The sequence below is a fragment of the Camelus ferus genome, chromosome 13, assembly GCF_009834535.1.
Source record: "Camelus ferus isolate YT-003-E chromosome 13, BCGSAC_Cfer_1.0, whole genome shotgun sequence".
Taxonomy (NCBI): domain Eukaryota; kingdom Metazoa; phylum Chordata; class Mammalia; order Artiodactyla; family Camelidae; genus Camelus; species Camelus ferus.
This window is the reverse complement of record NC_045708.1, coordinates 5,868,517-5,885,561: the sequence shown is the minus strand read 5'-3', so window position 1 is coordinate 5,885,561 and position 17,045 is coordinate 5,868,517.

Sequence of the window (17,045 nt, the reverse complement as noted above, 5' to 3'; positions counted from 1 at the left end):
GCCCCCTGGTGGACGTTCTTGTTCATCGCTCATCTCTACCGGGATTTAACCCAACAAGCAGGACCAGTGGGAGAAGACACATCTGTTAAAAGATTCATCACAATGAATTGGCTTCTGTGATTGTGGGGCTTGGCTCAGCAAATCTAAAATCAGGAGCGGGGGGTGACCAGGACACAACTCCACGGGCACAGGGGGAATTTCTCAGGTCAGCCCTGCTTTTAAGACCTTCCACCTGACTCAGGCCCACCCAGATCACCCAAGATAATTCCTTGTTGAGAGCCAGCAGGTAAGTAGCTCTAATTATGTCTGCAAAAGAGCCTCACAGTAACACCCAGGTTACTGTTTAATTGTGAGCTTGGCAGCCACACACACACACATCCTAAACCACACCCAATCTCCAAATAACGGAGTCCTGCCTCCACTGCTCAGCTCTCCAGCGCGCAGCCAAAACCACTAATGCCAGCTAGGTTTGCATGACTGGTTTCCATCTAAAAACTGATTCAGAGGGAAGAGAGTTGAACTGGGCCTGACGGCCTCATTTATCCAAACTTTATCCATTGTCTTGTTGGGGTAAGGGGGTAATTAGGTTTATTTATTTTAATGGAGGTTCTGGTGATTGAACCCAGGACCTCATGCATGCTAAGCACATGCTCCACCGCTGTGTTTATCCAAACTTTAAAGCAGCAAGTTAGCATTAGGATTTTTTGATTTGGTTTAATGTCAACGTTTCCTGACACCTATTTTAAAACAATGACTGATAGTTAAAGGCATTTATCACTGTTGAGTTAAAAGGCAGGTAGGGGTAGAAGCCCTTTCAGATCTGTTCCGCCCAGAGGAAGGCTGCTGGGCCTTGCTTGCCGGCCCTGGGCACACTCAGCCCCAGGGCCGGGATGGCTGACAGAACTTGTGACCCAGCAGAAACAGAGCCCGTTCCTGAACAATGGGCAGTAGTAGGCCGGGAAGAATGGCAGACCACAGGCCTCTTCCTGGGGGCCCTTCTGACGCAGGACAGGCAGCCTTAATTCTGAGTTTCCAGAAAGCCACTCTCGGGCTGCAAGACGACCTGTGACATCATTTTCTGGATCATACGAGCTTGCAGGAACTTAAAAGATTTCTCTGGTAGCACTTGTTAGTAGTCTCTGAACTTGCTTTGTGTGTTTTCTTTTATTTTAATCTCATATTACAAACACTTTCCCAGAAAACATTTCTTTCTCCTCTATGGTTGTCTTCCAACTTCAAAATTCCTGCAACATGAGAACGAAAATCAATTGAAAATTTGAAAGAGTGTAGTTCTCAAACGGCCGTACATTAGAATCACCTGGGAAGTTTTTAAAGTTCAGACCAAGTAAATCAGAACCGCAGGATGGAAACTAAAGACTCCATATTAGTTTCCCAGCTGGGGGAGGGGGGCACAGCTCAGTGGTCAAGTGTGCACTTAGCATGCCCAAGGTCCCAGGTTCAATCCCCACCTCCATCCAAAAAACAAAAGCTTCCCTGCTGACTCCAACGTGCAGCTTTGCACCTGAGAAGCACCAGGGTACAGGAAATGGATGGGCGATGACCAGGCAGGGCTAGAACGCCAGGCTTCCCCTGGTAAATGTTATCTCCAACAGATGGAGCTAAGGCTGGAAGATGGCAGCTGCATGCAGTCAGCACAGGCCACAGGGCTGCGGGGCATTGCAGGGAGGGAGGCGAGACGGGAGCCTGCTTCTCAGAGCCCGCTGTCCTCCGAGCAGCGGAGATCCCAGCACCCGCTCCCCTCCAGCAGCCACCAGTGCGGGCGGTGCAGCGGCCGAGCAGTCAGAACTGGACGACCTGGCTTCGGCTCCTGGCCCTCCCGCCAGACAGTTGTGCTTGTGTCCCCATCTGTGAAATGGGGCTAATAGTACAGAAGTACTGCCTCGAGGCTTGTTACAGAGTAAGTACTATACATGATTCCATCAACTGGGCTCCCGCTCGGAATAGAATCAATTCAACCATCAGTGCTGATCCCCTTAACTAGGAAAAGGTGCAGGGCATAGGGGGCGAGGAAGGTCTTCAGAGCTTATAAAGCACCAGTGGTTGTGACTAAATAACGAAAAAAGAAACCTGAATTTGGCGTGGAAACAGCACCCTGGGAGACGGGGAGGCCACTGAACCAGCCTCACTGAGGCGTGACTGGCATTCAGCAACAAGCACCTGTTTTAAATGTGCGGTTTGATGTGTTTTCACAGATAGACCTGGACAACCACAGCCACGACGTAGACCTTTTCCAACACCCCCAAGGGTTCCTTGAGCCCCTTCCCAGTCAATTCCCACCCCGCAAACCCAGGCAACCTAGTGTTTTTTAAAAAATTTTAATTAGTTGTCAAAATGTGAAAAACAGATTTCTTGTAAAAATTCCAATTTCTGGGTTCTAACGGGTTGGCAAATGGACCACCCAGGGCCCACGTTCCTGGAAGGCAACAGGTGGCCATCGTTTACCGAAGGCACTGCAGTCCCCCGCCCGCTCGCCTTGGTTACATGCCTGCCCAGCCGTCCATGGCTTTTGAATCTGTGATCTCTGGCCCCATGGTCTCTTCTGCAGGCTGACATCATCCCAATGCTTTCCTTTCCTGTAAGAATCCTCTTCTCCCGAGGGTTCCGGGAGTTCAGGTCCTCTGGTCTCCTCCGCCATTGACAACTGATCTCCTGGTGCCTTTGGGTGGCAACCACTCCCCAGACACCACCTTGAACACTTCAGCTCACCTAGAGCCATCAGTGGGGCAGGCAGGCACCACCATCATCTAAGTCTACTCGCCAGCTGTAAGGGGAGGCCAGCCTGGCCAGGGGCACTCCCCCAACTCCTTCCTGCCTCTCTTGCTGCAAAGTGCCAGGGCTTGGGAATCAGGGCTGCTGTCCACAGGGACCAGGAATGATTGCAGGCTCATTTGCATATGTGACCTAAGACAGTAATTAAACCCAGGCGCCCCAGGGGTGAGAAGTAAGCACATTAATTCAGGAGCAATTAAAACCCTCTAACATCAATGTCACACAGCCACCACATCTGAGACTGGCTCTGATGACAGTCACCTTTGTGCTTCCTCTTTTGGCCACCAGACTGGCCATGACTGCACATCTTTGAGGGATCGTGTTCCTCAGACTCTCAGTCCTTCTTTAGGGCCCCTGATGCTATTATGGAAAGTTACTGTGAAAGATAATGCCTTACTCTTTTCTCTCTTTTTGTGTGTGGTAAAATATACATAGTTAAAATTTATCATTTTAACCATTGTCAGGTGTATGGTTCAGTGACATTAAATGCATCCAAAGTGTCTCTTAACCATCACTATTTTCTATTTCCAGAACTTTCTCATTATCCTAAACAGAAACTCTACACCCATTAAACCATAACTCCCCATCCTCCTCTCCCCTCAACTCCTGGTAACCTCTCTTCTATGTTCTGTCTCTATGAATTTGCCTATTTGAGATATTTTACATAAGGGGACCAGTACAATATTTATCTTTTTTTGTCTGGCTTATTTCCCTTAGCATAATGTTTTCAAGGTTTATGCATGTGGTAGCATATGGTAATACATCATCCCTTTTATGGGTGAATACTATTCCATTTTATAGATATACCACATTTGTTTGTCCATTCATTTGTTCATAGACACCTGGATTGTTTCCACCTTTTGGCTATTGTGAATAATGCTTCTATGAACATTAGTGTACAAATACCTGTGTTAGTCCCTGCTTTCAGTCCTTTTGGGTATGTACTTAACAGTAGAATCGCTGGGTCATCTGGTAATCCTATGTTTAACTTTTTGAGGAACTACTAAACTGTTTTCCACAGCAGCTGCACCATTTCACATTCCTAACAGTGATAGGTGAAGGTTCCAATTTCTCCACCTTTTTATCAACACCTGTTGTTTTTCTTTTCTTTTCTTTTCTTTTATCATGGCCACCCAGTAAGTGTGAGGTCTATCTCACTGTGGTTTTGATTTGTGTTTCCTTAGTGTCTAATGATGTTAAACATCTTTTCTTCTGCTTGTTGGCTGTTTGTTTATCTTCTCTCCAAGTCACTTGCCCATTTTTTAATTGGTTTGTCTTTTTGTTGTTGAGTTGGAAGAATTCTTTATATATTCTGGATACTATCAGATGTATGATTTGCAGATTTTTTTTCCATTCTGTAGTTTGTTTTTCACTTTCTTGATAATGTCATTTGATACAAAAAAGGTTTTAATTTTGATGAAGTCAAATTTATCTGTTTTTCCTCTTCTTGCTTGTTCTTTGGTGCCATATTTAAAAAACGGTTGTCTAATCTAAGGTCTTGAAGATTTACACCTATGCTTCCTTCTAAGAGTTTAATAGTTTGGGCTTTTACATTTATGTCTTTGATCCATTTGATCAAAGCTGTTTGTAAGCTGTTGCATATGGATATCCAGTTGTCCTTGCACCATTTGTTGAAAAGATGTCATTTGCATCTAAGTCATAACAACTGTCGGCAGATCACCTTAAAAACTGCTGGAAAGGTGGTGATTTTAGAGAATGAGCTAAGATACCGTGGCCACCCCCAGCACCCTGTCTCACCCTTGACTGGGCTTCTTGTCATTATAAAATAAGCCCTTAGGGTCCAGTAAGAGCTGTCAAAACTGCTGCCTTAAGCTGAGCTTAAACCTGGCTAGGACTGGGAAAACACAGCTCCCAAGTCGGCAGGAAGCCTTCAGTCTGTCTGCCCATGTGGAACCAGGACTCCAGACGCCCAATGCCTGGGGCCACAGGGCAAGAAAGGACCCCAAGCCCTCCCCAGCCTTCTGCTTCCGCACCTGTGGCATGAGAGCAAGGTGCCTGCCCTCCGTCCACCATCCTAGGGTGAAAGTCAGGGCCAGGGATACGGTGAGGCAAGAGAGGTCTGCGGGGCACAAAATGTAAGCAGGTGCTCACTCCCATTGGTCCTGGCCCTGTTCCGGGCTCTCACCCTGGTTAATCCTTCATAAGCCAAAGGTAAGCTAGTGGCTCACCATCTCTGGTCCGAGCTCATCTAACTCATCCAGGCTGGGCGCAACAGGGTTCCGGTTCATTGTGGGTGGGCTAGGGCTCCTTCAGCCACCAGGGGGCGCTGTGGGAGCTGCCCAGAGCCCTTTGGCCTCCCTGCCTCGCCCTGCTGGTTGGGCCCATCCCAGTGGCTCTGCCCAGCTGGCCCGCCTCCCAGTCCCTTGCTTCAGCCCCAGCTGACCGTACCCTGTGGCTCTCAGGGGCTCAGGGCCAGGGCATAAGCAACCCAGAGTTCTGGGCAAAGCTGGTGAGATGAGTGAAGCTGTCACTGGATAAAGGGAGATTCCTGGACAGCAGGTCCCTGTCAGCACCTGCTCTCTCCCTTGTCACACAGAAGCTGGGGCGAGGTACAGGAGAGCTGGCCAAGGGGACGCAGCCCAAGTGAGCTGGTCCCTGGCTTGCTCTGATGTCTGGGCCTTTCAAGAAGCACATCTTTCCCTCAAATTTCTTGCATGTGGAGGACTTTTGTTCAGTCTTTCAAGAAATGAAGGGAACGAGAAGAAAACAGGCAGAGAGACGTGACTCCTCCCTTTGCTGTGCTGTCCTTGAAACCAAACTCTGGAGTCTAAGCCATGCGCCAGCCTTGCAGGGGCCTCGATCTAGCACAGCTGCGTGGAGCATCACCAGGAAGTCAGCACATGAGGGCTGGGCGGGCTCTTCCTGGGACCAGCAGGCACTCTGGAAATGAGCGGGGCCAGGCGGCTGCAGGGTGGTGGACGAGACCACGTACACCTGTTCTGAAGGCAACCACTGCTCACTGACCGCCTCTGTGGTCAGAGAGCAGCTCGAGCTGGGGATTCCCTGCGAGGACTCCATCACCCCTGAGCGGTGGCATGTTCCCAGGGATGCTCTGAGGTCGGGTTTCTGGCCTCGCCGTCCAGTTCTGCCCTGTTCTCCTCTGGTTCCCTTAGACAGAATCACCAACTGCACTCAAGGCAGGGCCCGGAGGCCTGGTCAGGGAGAGGATGGCTGACGTGGGGTGAGGGGGGCGGTCAGATCCTTGGGCCTCTCCTTTTTGGCACCCTGCTCTCGCCTCTCCCCTGCTTTTCCAGAATGTCGGCCCCGTCTTACCCGCCAGCATCCAGTCCAGCCAGCTTCCAGAGAACAGGTGCTGCAGTGTATGGCAGAAAGAGCCTGTGACGTTGAAAGCCCTTTGTAAGTCTGGCCAGCACCTCCCTAAGCCCTAGAAACAGCAGCACTGGAGGAATCTGAATCCAGAGTAGAAAAAGAGCCAAGGCTTGACCCAAGCTTCTCCGGCCTCAGGGGAGGCTGTGTACTGGGGGCTCTCAGTGGAGGGGGCGGCCCCCTCCTCCTGCAAGAAGGCCGCTCACTCAGCTTAATCCACGGGACTAATGTCTCCGTAATCATGTCACTTCAATTCAAGTGACCCCAAGTATAGATACTTAGAATAGAAATTAACCACTGACCTCAAGTGTCAGGGTCTTAAAAAAGTTTGCACCCTAAGTCCCACTCACCCAGAGGGGCTGGGGCTGGGGGCTTCTCAGGGTTGTTGGTACAGAAGGTTTGGAACAAAATCCCTCAGAAACCACACAAAGGCTGGGGGTGACATGTCATCAGACAGCCCTTGAGATCTCGGGGTGCAGCTCTTGCCACAACTGATGTCGGTCCCTCGGGCCCCCAGGCAGAGCGGATGCATTTGTCGAACCAGCAGTGATGCTGGACACTCATGCAGATACTGGCCCAGACTAGCTCCCTACCTGAATTTTTCTTCTCTGTATGGGATTTCTCCTCCTGCTCTTCCTCCTCCTCCTTTCTTAGACACTATGAGGAAACATCTGGGGGATAACAAAAGTAACAACAGTTTACAAGATACAAAGTTTATAAAGTCTTTACACGTGGGTTCCTATCACAGTTCCTGCCTCCTTTGAGATGGTAGATGGAAGCTTCTATTTCACTTGTCTCTGACTGTCTCCTTCCTAGAAGGAGGAAGAGCCCACGGGGTGACTGGAGAGGAGGCAGAAGGAAGTGCGTGGAAGGTGACGTGGGATCTGCTGTGGGTCCCACACTCCCTGGAGCTAAACTGATCCAAAGCGGAAAACAACAGCAAAGCAGCAGCTGTGTGCTCTCTGTTACTGAGCAAATTCCCTGGGCTGGGACCTTGTCAGGGGCTGGATTTTAAAGGCAAACACAGTTTATGGAGCAGAGACAAACTGAGGCTAAGTTCCGCTGGAGTAGAAACCTCGGGGAGGGTTGGGAATGGGAGTCTGGGGGCTTGATGGACCGGCTAATGACAGTGTGGTGTCAGGAGAGGGCATGGATTTGGGGCCCACTTAACCCAGGACTTTTCATTTGCAAGTGGCAGTGACCATTCAAAGGGGCTTAAATAAAAAAGGATTTATTTATTGGCTTCAGGTATCACTGGATCCAGAAGCTGAAAGATTGTCACCAGGACTCAGTATCTCTCCATCTCTCCATGCTGCTGTCCTCTGTGCTGGCTTTACCTGCAGACAGGTTCTCCAAGCTTGGTGGCCCGCACACCTCATTATGTTCAGCTCAGCAACTCCAGCTTCCCTCTCCCAGCCAAAATCCTAATCCTGACTCCCACTGGCTTACATTGGGCCACCTGCCCATCCTTCAACCCATTATTGTGGCCAAGGGGAGGATGAGATCACTGATTGTTTAGGCCTGGATCACATGCTTACACTCAGATTCTGGGGCCAAATTAGCCTCACTCAACAATACGACCAGAAATTGGGGAAGGGGCATTCCCCAAAGGAAGAACAGGATGCTGCGACTAGAAAAAGGGTGAATGGATGATAGTCAGGCAAAAACTCCATCCCACTCTCTCAGAGCTGTGACTCCTGCCACCTCCTGGCTGTGTGACTTTGTCCAGGTCACTTAACTTCTCTGAGCCTCAGCTGGAAACACAACTTGTTTCAGTTATAAAGTCCTTTCCTTTATTAAAACGGAGGATGTGGTGGAGGCAACCCTGGGGCTCCTCCTGTATCTGAAACTTCCTTTGGCATAGATACGAGGTGATTTATTAAGAAGCCAGTTCCTTTGGCCCTGATAGGCAAAGGATGAGGAAGAGGAACAGAAAACAATGATTCTGGCAAAGGTAAACTGCTCAGGGTTTAGAAACATTCCTTAAAAGTGTTCAGCAAAGGGAAGGAGGAAGTGGAGCTCTGAAGGGGAGGAGGACCAGCTCAGGACACAGGGGAGTGGGCAGCCCTGTCAAGATTCTGGCCTGTTGGAACTTGTGTTGGGGCCTAAGTTCTCCCTCTGAGGCCTTGGAGTAGTCAGGGCTGAGCACAGACAGTGTCTGGCACCTCCATACCACCCTCTGTTCTTGCTGGGAAGGCTGGCACAAAGAGGTCCTTACGTGTTTTTGTTGCATCTGGACAAGGTAGCATGTTGATTTCAGGGACGCATCTGCAGCCAGGGCCCCAAGCACACCGTGGAGCCCTCTGTGCACTGCTAGGTGCTCACCTGTGTGCAGCTGACCGCTGACCTATTTGTGGGAGCTAGGGATCGTGATGTTCTGGGCCCATTATAGCAGCAGGCGCGACTTAAATTTGTTTAGATTTTTGTGGGGCACAAAGTCCTTCCCTACACTATTTGTTCCTACTTCTCCCACCGGGGTCACTGGCTCCTGCCATTTTGCGTTATCGTGGAGGATGGGCTGAAGGAATTGGATTACGAATGAATTAAATTGGTTACAAATAGGTTAAGGTCAGTGTTCTCTCTAGCACTGCCTTCAGATGAACCTAACTTGTCTGCAAGTTAATGAAGCACGATAGTATCTTTTTTTTTTTTTTTTAAACCTTGAACTACTATGAATACTTCTGCCTTTCTTTCCCCGGCTTCCTTAACGACTCCTCCCTTAGGAGGAGGCATCTGCATTGCTTCAAGAGTATGAGACGCAGTAAGGATGTAAAGGCCGAGAAACAATCAGGAGCCCCTCTGGGGGAACTCAGCGGGGAAAAGCCTGAGAAGCAGCAAAGTTTATGTCTATGTCATGTTGAGAGAATTAGAAAGTGAATGGGGAAAGGGTTGGTTCCTCCAATGGGGAAACCCATGGGAGAGTCCCCGGGGCTGGGGCACAGAGGGAAAACAGGGCTGGGGTGACGTGAGAAGAGGTGGTGGAGCAGAGGCGCAGGGTGGGGAGCCCGGGGAGCCCTCCCTACAAGCACTGCCCCTCAAGTGACAGCAGGGAAGCATCTGATATTGGGGGGAGGGGTACAGCCATCTCCTGGGGCTGCCATACAAATGACCACCAACTGGGTGGCTTCAAACAATAGAAATCTATTCTCTCACCGATCTAGAAGCCAGAAGTCTGAGATCAAGGTGTTAGCAGGGCCATGCTCTCTCTCAAGGCTCTGGGGAGGATCCCTTGCTGCCTCTTGTAGCTTCTGACAGTTGCTGGCGATCCCTGGTGTCCTGGGCTTGTAGCTGCATCACCCCAATCTCTGCCTCCATCATCATGTGGCCTTCTCCTCTCTGAGTCTCCAAATTTCTCTCCCCTTATAAGAACACCAGTCAAGGGGGGAAGGTACAGTTCAGAGTAGAATGTGTGCTTAGCACTCACAAGGCCCTGGGTTTAATCCCCAGTACTTCCACTTGAAAAAGCAAATAAATAAGCCTAATTGCCTGCCCTCTACCCCCTCCTCCCACCATAAAAAAGAGTTGTAAGTACAGATGTGGCACCTGAGTTGTGAGTGTATAGGGAGGAGAGAGGAATGATCTGGGCCGTCGGGCAACCCAACATTTGGAGGCTGGGAGACTGAAATGGGAAGCAGTGACCAGATTTCCCCCAGGTTTAAATATTTTTATTTGTTATATTTAACTCTTTAAATAATTGAAGGTTTATTTTGTGTGTGGTGAGAAATAAGATTCCACACTGATTCCCACCCCGTCCCCCTAGGTCGTCACAGTAAGTAACTACTTCATAGGGAAGGAGACTTCCTAGCCTAGCCTCAGGCTTAGTGATCACGGATGAACCATCCCGCCATGCAACCCCGTCTCCACGGGCAAAACGGCAGTATGGGGCCGGAGTCATCCAAGAGGACCACTCACATCTGCTCTCAGAAATGCAGTGTTGCTTATTTAGCAACCTCAAAGTAGCGCCGTGCAGTCAGTGAAATGCAAAGCATTAGGGGGCTTCCAAGGTACTTGCTAGACCCCAAGTGATGCTCTGCTTCCAGGAAGAAGTCTGGCATAGGAAGGGAACAAAGATCTGTGCTTTGGGCCAATTATGACAGATAGCTCTGACGTTCTTATCCTCTGTGAATAAATGAAAAGATTCGGATTTTGAATTAAGATGTGAATGAAGGAATCACTTTGCTCTTTTTAATAAGCATCAAAAATCAACTTGTGTTCCTCCACAAGGGTCAGGCTGACAAAGGGACTATCAGCCAGAATCTCAATGACCTGGCTAATGTATCCCTAGGGCATTGCCTTAGAGCAAGGAACAGTCCTACAGACATTAAATGCATTTTATTCTTTAGGATGATTTATTGCATTTATATAATCCCTTTAGAATTTTCGTGCTTTGGATTGGTTTCACTAGAAACACAAAATATTTTATTATGAAAAATATCTTTTAATGTTTTTCCCATTTCTTCAGCTTTCCTTTTTAAATTAAAAAAAGTTTTTTTAAATTGAGGTATAGTCAATTTACAATGTTGTGTCAATTTCTGGTGTACAGCATAATGTTTCAGTCATACATAGACATACATATGTTCGTTTTCATATTCTTTATCATTATAGGTTATACAAGATATTAATTGAGTATAGTTCCCTGTGCTCTACGGTATAAACTTGTCAGCTTTTCTTTTTTATATGAAGGCATGTATTAATGTGCATTAGTGACAAGGAGATACAACTTGGATTACTGATCTCTGAGGCTTATAACGAAGGTAAGATGATTTTAAAATATCATTTTGCCACATTATGAATCTATATTGCATTGATTTGACAAGGTGGCAATTATTTGGAATTAGGAAATGCTGAAGGGTATCTGGTTAAAGCAGTGAAGCATTTATAAGCTAAAGATTCCATATGCTGAATCGGATCTTTGTCAACAAATAATGTTGACACAGAGGTATTTGTGACATTATTTGTAAATTAGCCAAGTTAAGAATGAGCCAAATGATTCTATAAAGACTTTAACCTTTTAGATAAGTGCTATTAAATAATGAACTGTAAAACAGAGAGGATCATAATATATAGATGCATAATGATCATAATGTACACCCTTAATAGTCTTGGCATCCATCAGAAAACCTATAACTTTCATGACATCGTGAAGAGACTGTTTTGGACTCAGACCAAAATAATTTAATTAAACTGTAATATTTTACCACAGAAAAACCAAGAATGAACTACTTTTTATTGCTGCAAGGTACAAACAGAATTCATAAGTAGGGATCTGGGGGGATATGCAATTAAATCCCACTCAGGAGGAAAGACCTTCTTTGGCCATAAGCAGTTTCAGCATTTGTGAATTTAAAGGTGAACCAGTACGCTTCTTGGAAGATCAATTTCCTCTTCCAGAAGCAGCCATGACCTCTTTTTGTTGTGCCACCATATATGCAAAAATAAATGATCATTTCAAACATCTGTTCAACTGAAGTTTTTTAAAAATTGTTTTTATGCTGCATATTTTGGTGTTTAGAGGAGAAATCAATCTGTTAATATTTAACACTCAGAATCCTCCAAAAATAAGGTGATTTGGAGGCATGCGGCCGATTAATGAATATGAACATGCAGATACTTGATTATCATGAAATTGAACTTTAGATAGTTGGAGGGAAAAAGACAAGCATTTGTAAATTTTACATATTTTATATATATACATATATACAGATATATGTGTATATATATATATACACACACATATATATATATGTATTTACTGTTTATTTCCAATTAGAAAAATCTTTAGTTACCCAGAGCTGAATTTAGTTCATCAAGACCCATGCAATATGTGTTCAAGTATTAAAATATTTAGAATTTCAAATGTCATTGTTACTGGGTTCATATTTATATGACAATTTGGTTGTTCTGGGCCAAACCGAAAGAGTGAAAGGGTCAAGGTCTCTGCCACTTGGCATCCCCTCCCTCCCCTCCAGCCCTGAATTATTCTGTTATTTGATGGCTACCGCAGCAGAGGTCATCCTGCACATGGCTTCTTAATGAATTGGCCGTTTCATGTACAGCTGTTTTCATGTCATGAGACAGTGGAGGGAAAGGGTCAAGGCTGAGGGAGGTCCCATCCACTCATCAGTGGAGAGCTGTCCAGAAAGACTTGTCCTGTGGGCAGAAAAGAGAGAAGCAGCTTGATTTCAAAATCCCCATGCAGCAGAGAGAGAAAGCCTCTAAGGTGGACCCTTGGATGACCCCCTCCTGCAAGCAGTGGTGCATCACCTTGAGTCGTGGACCCCTTTGAAAACTCAGTGAGTGTTACGGATCTTCCTCCCCTCAAAAAGTGCGTGGGTCAGGTGCTTACAGACACTAGACACGTGCACACACACACACACACTCACACTTCCTTCCTGTAATCTCCAGGGTTCCGTGGCACCAGAATCAGATGTGTCCTTCGAGTTTAGGGACAAGCACTTGCTCTGGTCTTAAAACGTGGACTACGCTCTTTAAATCACTCTTTAAAATAAATGGGTGCTATTTGCAGATACACTCTACTATATATAAAATAGATAATCAACAAGGCCCTACTGTATAGCACAGGGATCTATATTCAATACCTTGTAATAGCCTATAATGAAAAAGAATATGAAAAGGAATATATATGTGTGTGTGTGTGTGTGTGTGTGTGTGTGTGTAAATATACACCAGAATTTAGCACACCAGAATCACCAGAAATTAGCACAACATTGTAAAGCAATTATATTTTAATGAATAAATCAGTGCACAAGCCCATTTACAGGACCTGTGCTTAATGATGTGACAGAATCCTAGACTAGTCGGTTTCACACCATTGACTTGTCTTTTTCCACCTTGAACACTTTTTTCTGTGGCTGTGTGATTCTAGAAACGCCCACAGGGAGCTGGGAAGCGGGGACTCAGGCCTGGACCAAGGCAGTCAGTTCCTCATCGTTGAGCCTGTTTCCTCACCCATAAAAAAGATGGAATTTGGATTAGTCAGCAGTTCTCAAAGTGAGGTCTGGGCACGCTTTTTTTGGGTCTTGTTATTTTCACAACAAACTAAGACGTAAATGGCCTTTTTTACTCTCATCCTCTCACGGGTGTACGGTGGAGTTTTCCAGAGGCTCCGTGACCTGTGATGATGCCATGGCTCTCACAGCCAATGGAACGTGCATTTGTACATTCTTGTGTTTCAGAGACACCAAATGCAATAAATATCAGAAGGTAGAAACCTAACTCAACAAAAGCTCTTTGGGTCATTCTATTAGTTTCCTAGGTACACCATAACAAAGTACCAAAAACAGGGTGGCTTCAAATAACAGAAATTTATTGTTTCACGGCTCTGGAGGCTAGAAGTCCAATATTAAGGTGTTGGCAAGGTTGGTCCCTTCTGAGGGCTCTGAGACACTGTTCCATGCCTCTCTCTAGCACCTGGTGAGAGCCAGCAATCCTTGGTGATCCTTGGCTTGGAGACATCACTCAGATCTCTGCCTCCATCTTCCCACGGCCTTCTCCCTGAATTTCTGTGTCTTCGCATGGCCATCTTCTTATGAGGACATCAGTCATGTGGGATTAGGTACCCACCCTACTCCAGTAGGACCTCATCTTAACCAACGACCTCTGCAACGACCTTTTTTCCAAACAGGGTCACATTCTGATGTAGGAGGGGTTAGAATTTCAATGTCTTTTTTGAGGAACACAACTCAACCCAAAATAGTCATCAACAATATTTAAGATTCTGAAACCAAAGAGTATGACTAGGTAGGTGATTTTGCGGTTTCTACCCTCACAGAGACATTATGAGATTCTAAAATAAATTTTAATGGATTTGAAATACTTGACTTCTGTTAACTTAGTATTTTTCTCACCGTGCCTTTAGTATTTGTGTGTTTACATGATCCTCTGGGCCTAGACCAGTGATAACAGCCTTGACTAAATGGGACGATTGCTGTGTCATTTCTTGTTTACTTCCGTGAATACCGTTGTATTGATTTGTAGATGTTTGTATTTATACTCAAAGGATCAAAATATCAGTTTAAAAAAAGTGATATAAACTGAAGGTATTAGCTGTCAACAGTCCATCCAGACTGAGTAGAAGCATGAATACTAAAGCCTTTTCATGGGGATTGAAGCCGCTGAAAATCTCTCCAAACTTGAACAAGGGATACACTTCAAAGCTGTTTCCTACACCAGATCTGAAATCCCTTTAAGTTCACTTTGAGATCGGAGGCACAGCAAATGGAACCTTTGTTTACTGGGATGGGCACTTGTCACCTCTCTTATCTGTTGCTGGCCTTATCGCTATTGGTGAAAAGGTCTTTGTAAATTGAGTGCCAGGATTTGTCTTTAAAAATAAGGAGAAAGAGAAAGTGGCTTTTGGTAACATTATGAGGATCCTGTGACTAGTATTTGTTTTCTTGAATATGCTAAAAAAAAAAAACACCTTTTCCTTAATAAGTGCAGAAGATAACAGATTTTGAAAATGCCCTTTTTAAATATTTGTTTCAGATTTTTTAAATAAATAAAATATTACAAAAAATATTACAAATAAAGCCAAAAGATTTTTCTCATGCCCAATTCCTCCCCACCTATGCTGTCCCCTGACCTGGTAACTTATCCTGAAATTGGTTTTGACTATTTTTGTCCGGTTTTTTGGGGGAGGGGTAATTAGGTTTATTTATGTATTTATTTATTTATTGAGGGAAGGTAATTAGGCTTATCCATTTATTTATTTATTTTAATGGAGGTACTAGGGATTGAACCCAGGACCTCGTGTATACTAAGCACACGCTCTGTCACTGAGCTTCACCCACCTTCCCCAGGGGTTTAGGTTTAAACGTGTTAAATTTGATGTGCCTCTTAGACACTCAGATGGAGATGTTGAGTTGGCCGCTGGCCATATGGGTCTGTGGCTCAGGAGGGAGGTCTGGGTTGGAAGCATACATTTGAGAACCACCAGTACCTGAATGGCCTTTAAAACCATGACACTGAATATCAACAAGATGCTGAGTTAGGTAGAGAAAAGATGAAGGATTTCAAATCCTGGGGGCTCCAACATGCAGAGGCTGGGGAGGAGAAGAGAAGGAACCATTAGAAAAGACTGAGAAGGAGTCACCAGTAGGATGAAAGGAAACCAAGCAGCTGGAAGGCCCTGGTGGCCAAGAAGAAAGGGTCTGTCAGGGAAGAGGTGGCGATCAGCTGTACCAATGCTGCCGATAGATCAAGAAAGTGGGGCGCTGAGAACTGGCTCTTCTTTCCAGCAACATGGAGTTCACTGGCAACCTCAAGAGGAAAAGTTTTGGTGGAGAGGTGAGACTGGCGTGGGTTTAAAAGAGAGTGGGAGTGGGGAGGGTATAGCTCAGTGGTGGAGTGTATGCATACACAAGGTTCAAGCCCCAGTACCTTCATTAAAAAAAAAAACAATAAAAAGAATGGGAGAAAATAAATTAGAGAGAGCAAGTATAGCCCACTCTTTTGAAGGTGGTTTGCTTCAAAAGGCAGCAAAGAAGTGGAGAAGTATATCACAAGAAAACTGTGGCAATGGAAGGCCTAAGATGGAAGAAAAAACGTCTTATTTGCGTTCTAATGAGAATGATCCAGCAGACAGCAAGACACGATGTAGCAGAGAGAGTGGGGAGTTGCTGAGCAATTTCCTTGAGTAATGAGAGGGGATGGGATCAAGGGCAAGAGCTTTGATGAGGGCTGGGCTGTGACAGGACCACAGATGATTCATCGGTAACAGCAGGCAGGAAGCCAGGATGTGGGGGTTTAGAGGTGGATAGATGGATGTGGGGAGGGGACAGTCTGCGGAGTTTCTCTGCTAATTGCATCAATACCCAAGATGAACTGGGAAAGAAGAGAGGAGGTGTTAGAGGTTTGAGGAGAGAGGAGAGAATGTGAAATAACAGGCAGAAAAATTGGGAGAGAAATTAACCTGGGTTGGTATTGTGTGATTACCAAGGGCATTAAGAGTCTACCTGAGGTTTGTGGTCATGCATTTAAAATGAGAGCAGGCAGTGTGATGCCAGCCTCATTCGGCTGGACAGGGGCAGGTGCCTAGTAGGGAGCAAGTTGGAATTATCACTACAGTTGTGGGTTTGGCCAGGAAACATTAGGAAGCAAGGTGGGTGGGTGGGTGGGGAAGTTGCTGAGGGTGTATGCAAGGGAGAAGGTATAGGAATTAGCCATAGGGTGTAAACAGGGACAGAGAGGAGAGAGAACGAACATCAAGCCTTTGGTGTTATGGCATTAGGACTGATTCGACGAGAAGCTGAACTCCTCTCAAACTCAGACACACACTATTATGTATATACAGCCCAACCACATGTTCTTGGAAAATGTTTAAAATTAACACAATGCCTGTAGCTTTGCATGCAGTGTTTATTTGTCTCTTTTAATCTATATTCACATTAATTAATGTGAACATTACAGGACAAAGAGCTTATTTTACATGAGATAGAAATTGATTTAATATATTTTAACAACTTTAGCTAAGTAGTTTTTTTTTTTTGTTCTCCTGTATTAATTTAAGCAATTTAAAATGTTACAAAGGTGAAAGAAATGGGCAAGTGAAAATGTAAGTGAGCACAGACTGTTTATATAGGTCACCTCTGTAGATTTACAAGGGGGCAAATTCTCCTGAATTTAAGGACCTAGGAAGTCCTTAAAAGTGAAAAGGTGGTAGGATCAATGGACTAGATATTCCACTGGGGTCAAAGTACCATTGGAATGAGATAATGGAGGAATGACAAAATAGCCAGAAGGAGGAGCTTGGAGGATGCAATACTGAAATGAAATTAGGTAGGTGGGGCAGATTTTGGAAATATAAGGTTTAGGGTAAAGTTCAATGAGACAAAGATCATTGGAGGAGAGAAGTTCAAGTTCAAGAAGCTAATTTGTTGGGTGTG